This window comes from Crotalus tigris, unplaced genomic scaffold (genome assembly GCF_016545835.1).
Source record: "Crotalus tigris isolate CLP2741 ecotype Arizona unplaced genomic scaffold, ASM1654583v1 scf7180000018837.239925, whole genome shotgun sequence".
NCBI classification, from domain to species: Eukaryota; Metazoa; Chordata; class Lepidosauria; order Squamata; family Viperidae; genus Crotalus; species Crotalus tigris.
The window spans coordinates 199255-208212 of record NW_024097226.1 but is presented as its reverse complement, the minus strand read 5'-3'; positions in this window follow the sequence as shown (position 1 = coordinate 208212).

Here is an 8958-nt window from a genome sequence, read left to right as displayed (position 1 = left end):
TCCCCAAATATATGGTTACAAGTTTGTTTTACCTGAAGGGCCGGGCTGGAAATCCCAAGAAGGTTATTTGGTTTGTCAGCGCTTTGCCTGCAAAGCTAGCCCTTTGTGGTTTATTGAATAAACCATTGTTTAATGCAACCCTCCTCCAAACGGGCATGTTCCAGATGTGTTAGAGACTTTTCAGCACAGCACCCTGATGAATCCAACTCGCATTTGGGGAGATCCTAGGTGAGCCCCACGCATTGGGTTGCCCTACTCCTCTGTAGCTGACCTGCCCAAGTCCATGTAACCAGGAGATGGGAGCAAAGATGGACTTAATGAGTCCTTGGTGTTCTCGGAGCTTGGTTGTTTTCTTGCTGACGGACTGGTCATGTTACCTAGTTTGGGTACCAAAGGTCTGCAGGAAAAGAAGCAGGCTCAGAGAGCACCCAGGACCCCACAGTCCTCCTCCCTCCTCCCTTCTCCTTCTCCTTTTCCACTCTTCAAACACCCCTCCTAGCACTGATGATGTTCCCCAGTTGGGTCATGAAACGTCTGCAGGAAAAGAACCAAGCTAAGAGAGTACCAAGGACCCCCCCAGTCCTCCTCTTCCCTCTTCCTCTCCTCCTCCACCACCTCTCCACCTACCCCCTTCTAGGACTGGTGATATTCCCTAGCTGGGTGATGAAACGTTTGCAAGAAAACCACCCAGCCCAGAGAGCAGCAAGGACCCCACAGTCCTCCTTCCTTCTCCTTCTCTTCCACTCCTCAAACACCCCTAGCACTGATGAGGTTCCCCAGTTGGGTCATGAAACGTCTGCAGGAAAAGAACCAAGCTAAGAGAGTACCAAGGACCCCACAGCCCCCCCTCCTCCTCCCACTGAGGATGCTACCTAGACAGGTCACGAAACGTCTGCAGGGAAACAACCAAGCTCAGAGAGAGCACCAAGGACCCCTCATTCCGACCCTGAGCGACAAATATTCTCCTCTAAAGATGGATTTGTTCTCATTGTCCTCTTTCTGTCCGCCTTTCCCAGCATTAATGCCTTCTCCAGAGAGCTGGCTCTTCACATAATGTATCCGAAGGAGGATAACACAAACCTGGTGATTTATGTCTAGAGCGAGTTGGTATATTCAATGATTGATGTGCTGGTTTTCTCAGCTGTCCAATGGTATGCTCAGGAATCTTCTCCAACGCCAAACTTCAAAGGTGTCAATTGTCAATTGTTTTAAAGAGGCTCTGAGTGCTGCCTCTGGCACCCATGCCATAGGTTCGCCACCACTGTCCTATACTTATACCTATGTCTATACAAGTTGACATCGACAAGACATAGAGCAGGGGTAGGCACCCTTGGCTCCTTTATGACTCGTGGACTTCAACTCCCAGAATTCCTGAGCCAGCCATGCTGAGGGGAAAGGGAGAGGTTTCCAAGCTGAGCCATACTGGCTTGGGAATTCTGGGAGTTGAAGTCCACAAGTCATAAAAGAGCCAAGGTTGCCTACCCCTGGCATAGACTCTCCTCTCTGCTGCCCTCTTGTGGAGCCATGTCCTTTTGCAGCTTCCTGGGGCTAGGAAGTTGCTCATCAAGGAAGTGGAGAAGAAGCAGATAACGAAGGAAAGATTTCCTTGATAACCGGTGCTTTTTCTTCTCTTTGCAGCCATGGACTGGAAGCATATCCTGATGGTTGTCCTCTTGTTTACTGTCCTTCTGCTGCTTTGGATGGCAGTGCTCTACTGCAAGGGCCGCTTCTGGCCAAAGGAGACGTTCTTTTTGAATCCTTTCATGCCAGACTTCGAGAACCAAGCCTTGTTTCCTTTGCACTCTCTTCCACCCCCTTCCCCCGGCTTTCTGAATCACTCCCCACCCGATGAGGATGAGCAGCCTGGCTTTGCTGCCTCCCCACCCCCCTATGAGGACACCAACCCCACCTCTCTGATTTCCCCTCCCCTCTATGACCACAAATCTCCTGACCTTGGGGTCCCTCCACCTCCCTACGACCCTACAGCCCCCACCATTCCACCTCCCCCGGCTCCCTACAATGACGACCCACCGCCTTATAGTGTTGAAGTTCCTCTGGGCAACTGGGACCAGCTCCCTCCACCGCCATCCCCAAGCCTGAGTAGCAGAAGCTCAGGCGGCGAGGCTGATGTGGGACCTCTGGTGCACCAAAACGTGCCTGGCTATTCTTCCACGTCGACCTTGGAAACAGATGCTTGAGCAGACAAGGGACATCCCACCCGGAGGACCGTCTTCTTCTAAAGGTGGTTTTGAAGCAGAATCTCTTTCTTATGGTGATGGTTAGTTTTTAGGATCCAGGAAAGGAATCCACCTTGACTCAGAGCTTCTCTCATCTGTGTCCTGCCAGATGGACTTCAAGTTCAAGAATCCGTAGCCAGCGTGGCTGTTTGCTGAGGCATCTGAGTACTGAAGTCCCAATGCTTCTGGCTGGCATCAGGTCAGCGAAGATTGCTGTAGGACAAGTTCCAGGGTGACTCTTTCCTTGGTGTGACGGTTGTCCTTGGAACTGGAGCCACGGTGGCGATAAGCCAGAAGGACACCTGCGGCATCACCTTGAAGGTTCTCTCCCGACTGCAGTGCTTTTTAAACTGTGACAATTGTGCGGTGCCTTTGGTGTATTAACTGTGACAAAAGGAAGCCGGCAATAGTGCGTGCTGGCTCAAAGCTTTGGCAGACAAGCTGTTTCTTTTAGCCTACTTGTTAGATTTATGTTTATCAACGTGTTTTTTATTCAATAAAAACAAGTGTTGGGTGCTGAGATTCAGCCTACTTGCCATGATTTATTCGATTCAATGTAGGAAATATGGCGAGTCCTCGATTTATGGCCACAATTTACATCACAAAATGAGATGCTTGTTCAGTGAGCTTTGCCCCATTTTACGACCTCGCTTCCCACAGTTGTGAAATGAATCACTGCAGTTGTGAAGTTAGCAACATGTTTGTCAAGTGGATCTGGCTTCCTCATTGACTTCGCTTGTCGGAAGGTCGCAAAAGGGGATCACGTGACCCCCCCAGGGATGCTGCGACCATCATAAATATGAGTCAGTTGCCAAGCATCTGGATTTTGATTCCATGACCCTGGGGATGCTGCAGTTACAAGTGTAAAAAAAAACAGTCCTAAGTCACTTTTTTCACTGCCGTTGTAACTTTGAACAATCATTAAATGAACTGTTGTAAATTGAGGATTACCTGAAATTGGGGTGATTTGGAGCTAGGAGGGAGATTCCCCTGCGCTGTTTGGCATTTGAAGAAAGCTCAGATGCTGGTTTCGGCTGGTGATTTCATCCTTGGTTGGCATGGAGAGGCTGCAGGGCTTTGCCAAAGGAGCACAAGATTACAGGTCAAAATGGACTTGCTGATGCCCACAAAACACACTGCAGTTTCCCTAACTACACAAATCGAGGAGCAGCGAAGCATGCTAGATTTTAAACCTTTGAGCCTGTCATTAGAGTCTGTCTGTCATGGTTCCGACTAACGAAACACTTCGAAGAACTTCCAGGCATTGTTTATCCTAAAAAGCCTTTAATTGTGAAACAAAGTGTTGGCACAGCATGGTGGATGCCAAGATCTGAATTCCCCTCCCCTGAGCACATACTATTCCAGCATATTTCCCTCCTCTAATTTGCAGTCATAAATCACATTCTCCAATCAGTTTGAAGGGCAAAGTTTCCCTTCCAGTTCTGTAGCCCATGGTTTCTTATCTTAACTAATCCCCAAACACATTCTTTCTCCTCCCCTCCCAGCATCATCTAATTTAACTCTAAAAATACCACACAGCTTATACACAGAGTGGCTGCCTCTTCATATTTTGTCAAAGCAAGAACATCCAACGTTAGCAGCGTTGACATCATCATCTCTTGTTCAATGAGGTTTAGTTATGCACAGGGCACAATGGCAGGATTTGTATAACAAGCTAAACCCTTGTCTCCAATTAACAAAAAGTGATTCCTGGGTTCACACAACATGGTAAAAGTCTACCATTTTAGCTTACTTGGGTTATATGAACCCGCTTACATGTAGTATTTGTTCTGTGTAACCATGCAGAGTGTATTTGTTCCAAAATATGTAGAACTGGATGATAACATTCCAATTTTAGACTGCATACACCAAATTGGAGCATTGAAAAACAAAAGAATTTTTTTTTAAAAAAAAATAGTTCTCAAAAGTTTTGTATTCTAGGTATTGAAACAGAGGTTGGCCTGAGTTGTGTTCACCATCAGGTTAACTTCCACAACTGTGCTTCAGATTATACACCTTCAGCCTGCCCTAAAACATGGCTTACTGGATGAATCCAATGTCTATGGAGATTCTCAATCATCTATGTCATAGTGGTTCCAAATGTGCTCTTCAACAGGCAACTGGGCTTTCTTGGTGTTTTTTTTTTTCCTTGAAAATATTTCACTGCTCATCCAGCTTAAGGGGGGAAAATATCAAGAAAGTCCAGGGTTTTTTTTTTGTTTTTTTTTAAAAAAGCACCTTTGGGATAGATGAACCCAACTTCAGTTTGTACAACATAAAGGTAAAGGTTTCCCCTGACCAGTTGTATCTGACTCTGGTGCTCATCTCTATTTCTTAGCTGAAGGACCTAGCATTGTCCAAAGATGCTTCTGTGGTGATGTGGCCAGCATGACTATACGCCAAGGTGCACAGAGCGCTGTTACCTTCTCACCAAAGTGGTACTTATTTATCTACTCGCATTTGCATGCTTTCAAGCTGCTAAGTTGGTAAGAGCTGGGGCAAGGACAGGCGCTCACCCCTTCCTGCAGTGCCTGGGTCTCAAACTGCCAACCTTCCACTCAACAAACCCAGCCCATTAAGCCACTAGCTATGTTGGGACTATTCATTAAACCACAGATGAGCCCACCACAGTTTAGCTTAGCATGCTGTGGGTCCTGTCTGGCTTAATGTGTGTTTGTTCCCTGACAAAGCAAGCCTAACTATCTAGGTTTGTAACTGCATTGCCCACCAACTAAGCAAATGGATTATCAGTGGTATTCCCCAAATAGACTGTGTGAAGACTCATTTCATGGATTTGATTAAAAGGTGATTCAATGAAAGCTCTCCACGGTCTTGACTTTCTCAACCCGATCAGCGGTGGGACTTGAAGAAACTAATAAAATTGGATGCGTTCAAATTGATCTGATTTAGGAAGTCTAATTAACTGACTCTGATTTCCCTCTGCAGACCAAAGCATCCAGTCCTATCAACTTGACCTTCCCAGCTGTTTTGCATTCCCATGAAAGGGGAGACTTTGGGGGCCCCTGATTGTGTTGTGTGTTCTGAGTTTGTAGGGCTGCAGAAAGTGCTGAGACGAGAAACAATCAAGGAACGACTCAACACCACATGTATACTCAACTGGATGACCTTGGGAACAGTCTTGCATCTACAAATAGGGCTACCTGCAGATGGAAGAACCTGGGGAAGCTTGTCACCTTGCCTTTAATTGGTACTTAATCTGCATTAAACACAAAATTATTCCCATCTGCCAAATATGCAGAAGGTGATGGAGAGGACAACCTCATTAAAGATGGTTGCCTAACAGAGGGCACTTACACTCTTAATGCTCTGTTTGCTTGGTAGCTGGAGAATCCTGGGACTTATAGTCTACACACCTTACAGTTGCTGAGGTTGAGAAACACCGATTGACCCCCAAATGTGATTGTAATGACATTGGGGTGCTTGATCCAGGGGTCTCTGCAGGAATCTCTAAAGCATGGCTAGATGAGGAATTCTGGGAGTTGAAGTCCACAAATCTTAAAGTGGCCCAGGTTTGGTGTCCCTGCTCTAAAGTCTAACTTTCAGTAGCCCAGCCTCACCTATCCTCTGAGGTGGGGGTGGGGTGGCTGCAAGCCGGTCAGTCATTCAGGTGTGCTCTAGAGATATTCAATGCACTGTAGTAGAAATATGCAAAGAAATCCGTTGCTTTTCTTAGAAAATCAAATGTGCTGCCATTTGAGGTGAAAACAGGCTTCCTGATCTGGTTCAGTTTTTGGGAGTTTAAGGACCATCAGCCTTTGGCAAAGGATTGGAGGAGTTGCAGTCTAAATTGATTGGAGAGCACTATCTTAGAGAGTCTGGCCAGCGGTTAGTTAGGGTAAACCATGGATAGCCGAAAGAGACCATGAATGTATGATTTATGCAATGCCTTACACAATGTGCCCTTAGTTACCAGGTCCAATAGCTGGAATCTCCTTCCTTCCTTCCTTCCTTCCTTCCTTCCTTCCTTCCTTCCTTCCTTCCTTCCTTCCTTCTCTCCCCATAAGACGATTCTGGCTATTATTAATCCACAACCAGCCAAACCACGCTTTGCAAGAACCCAGAAGCTGGATTGCAAGAATCCGCTTCGGATTCAGCCCAGGACCAATTCTGGGGCCCCGGGAGATGCGCCATCCCAGCTGAGCTGAGTTGGGGCGCTTGAGGAAGGCGAGGCGCAAAGGTCCGCCCCAGCTGCGCGCTTTCAGCCTCTAAACAGGCCGAGTGGGCGCGTCCTGCAGGCTACCTACGCGGAGACGGAGCAGATCCTCTGGCCGTCGGAGCGATACGCGCAGGATCCAAGTTTCTGCTCGGCGCCCGGGTCGTGCTGGGGATCAGCTGGGGCAAGGCAGGAGATTCTCTGGGCGCAGCCTTTGGCCAGACTTTTCCTGGGCAGTTTTGCTGCGGCATTCGCGACTCCTTCAATTGCTGCGCGTTCCGGCAGAAACTTCTGGATCGGGGCCGGTGCTAGAGGATGGAAGGGGTAAAGCTGAAGCATGCCGGCGGCCGAGTGGAAGCGGCGACGCCGAACCTCCGTGGGGAATTCGGTAAAGGTCTTTGCCTTGGGGCTGGGGGGAGGAGAAGCTGGGCTGTTGCGGGAGGAACTCTTAATCAGAATAGAGCTGGAAGGGACTTCGGAGGTCTTCTAGTCCAGCCCCCTGCTCGAGCAGGAGACCCTAGACCATTTCAGATAAATGATTGTCCAGTCTCTTCTTACAAACCTCCAGTGATGGGACACCCACAACTTCTGAAGGCAAAGCCGTTCCACTAGTGCAGTTTTTCCCAAACTTGACAATTTTAAGGCATGAGGACTTCAACTGCCCAGACCATTTCAGATAAATGATTGTCCAGTCTCTTCTTACAAACCTCCAGTGATGGGACACCCACAACTTCTGAAGGCAAAGCCGTTCCACTAGTTAATTGTCCTCCCTGTTAGGAAATTTCTCCTTGGTTCCAGGTTGCTTCTCTCCTCGATTAGTTTCTATCCATCGTTTCTTGTCTTGCTTTCTGGTTCTTTGGACTCTTTTCTGCTCTGCCCTCATTAGACGTTTGTAGCGTTACCCAAGTGCCACTTCTCCTTCTCCAGCAAGAGCAGAGAGAGGCTGGTCCAGGGGAGGAATGGCTTTTAGTTGGGTTCTCACAAACTGCAAAACCCTCGCTTATCGGCTTACAGACCCCAAACCTTTAAGACAGTGGTTCTCAACCTTTTTAATGCCGCGACCCCAACCGGTCATAAGTCGAGGACTTAAACCGGTCATAAGTCAAGGACTAAACCAGTCGTAAGTCGAGGATTAAAGCGGTCATAAGTCGAGGACTTTCCCTGCGTGGTGCCGCCCCCTGCGCCGGCCGAGGCGTAGCTGGCAAGCGGCAGAGACGGAGTGGGCCGACCACCGGCTGGGCCACCAGCTGGCCCAGCCCAAGGGAGGCAAGGCACCCACCGGAAAAGGGAAAAAAATGGCAGACAGCCTTGCTTGGCGACCTCCGTGAAATGGTCGATCGACCCCAAATGGGGTTGCGACCCATAGATTGAGAACTGCTGCTTTAAGACATAGTCAAACAGATTATCGTTTGTGGTTGACACAGCAGGTTAACCCCGAAACTAACTTCATGGGCTGGAGGTACAGGACATCCTGGGCTTTCTGGGCTCACTGGAGATTTTTTAAGAAGAGACTGGACAGTCATTTGTCTGAAATGGTACAGATTCTCCTGCTTGAGCAGGGGGCTGGACTAGAAGACCTCCAAGGTGCCTTCCAGCTTTGAATTCTATTCTATTCTATTCTATTCTATTCTATTCTATTCTATTCTATTCCATTCTATTCTATTCTGCATTTCTATTCTATATTTCTATATTTCTATATTTCTATTCTATTATATTCCATTCCATTCCATTCCATATAAAGATTCTATTCTATTCTATTCTATTCTATTCTATTCTATTCTATTCTATTCTATTCTATTCTATTCTATTCTATTCTATTCTATTCTATTCTATTCTATTCCATTCCATATAAAGATTCTGCTCTATTCTATTCTATTCCATTCTATTCTATTCCATTCCATTCCATTCCATTCCATTCCATTCCATTCCATTCTATTCTATTCTATTCTATTCTATTCTATTCTATTCTAATTCTATCCTATCCTATCCTATCCTATCCTATCCTATCCTATCCTATCCTATCCTTCATTATTCCATTCTATTCTATTTGTGGGTCAAGAGTTGGAATGCCTGGAGTTGAGAGGCAATTTGGCCACTTAAAACAAACTTACCAACCACCCAGCAGATTAGAATTGCATAAAAAAATGAGGGAACACCTTGCCTGTGAAATCTTATTTCAACTTTTCCCAGACAGGCTTACAGGGGGCACCTCCCAGAGTGAATTTTAGAGAAAAGAGGTCCAGTTATCTATTCAAATACTAAGCTAGGCACCTGTATGTATAGTTTGTATATGACGTTATTCCTCCTCAGTTTAGCATTGCTAAGTTTGAAAACTCCTGGCATGTGTGTTAAAAACAATCAAGGTCGGTCATAATGGGGCTTATTTTGGCTTAATGTGGTATGTGAGCACAGCCCGTGTGGTTTGCTGAGTGTAATTTATGGGGTTAGCGTGTTGTGTGAACTCAGCCTAACCTAGGGATAGGCAACCTTGGCTCTTTTATGACTCGTGGACTTCAACTCCCAGAATTCCTGAGCCAGGCATGCTGA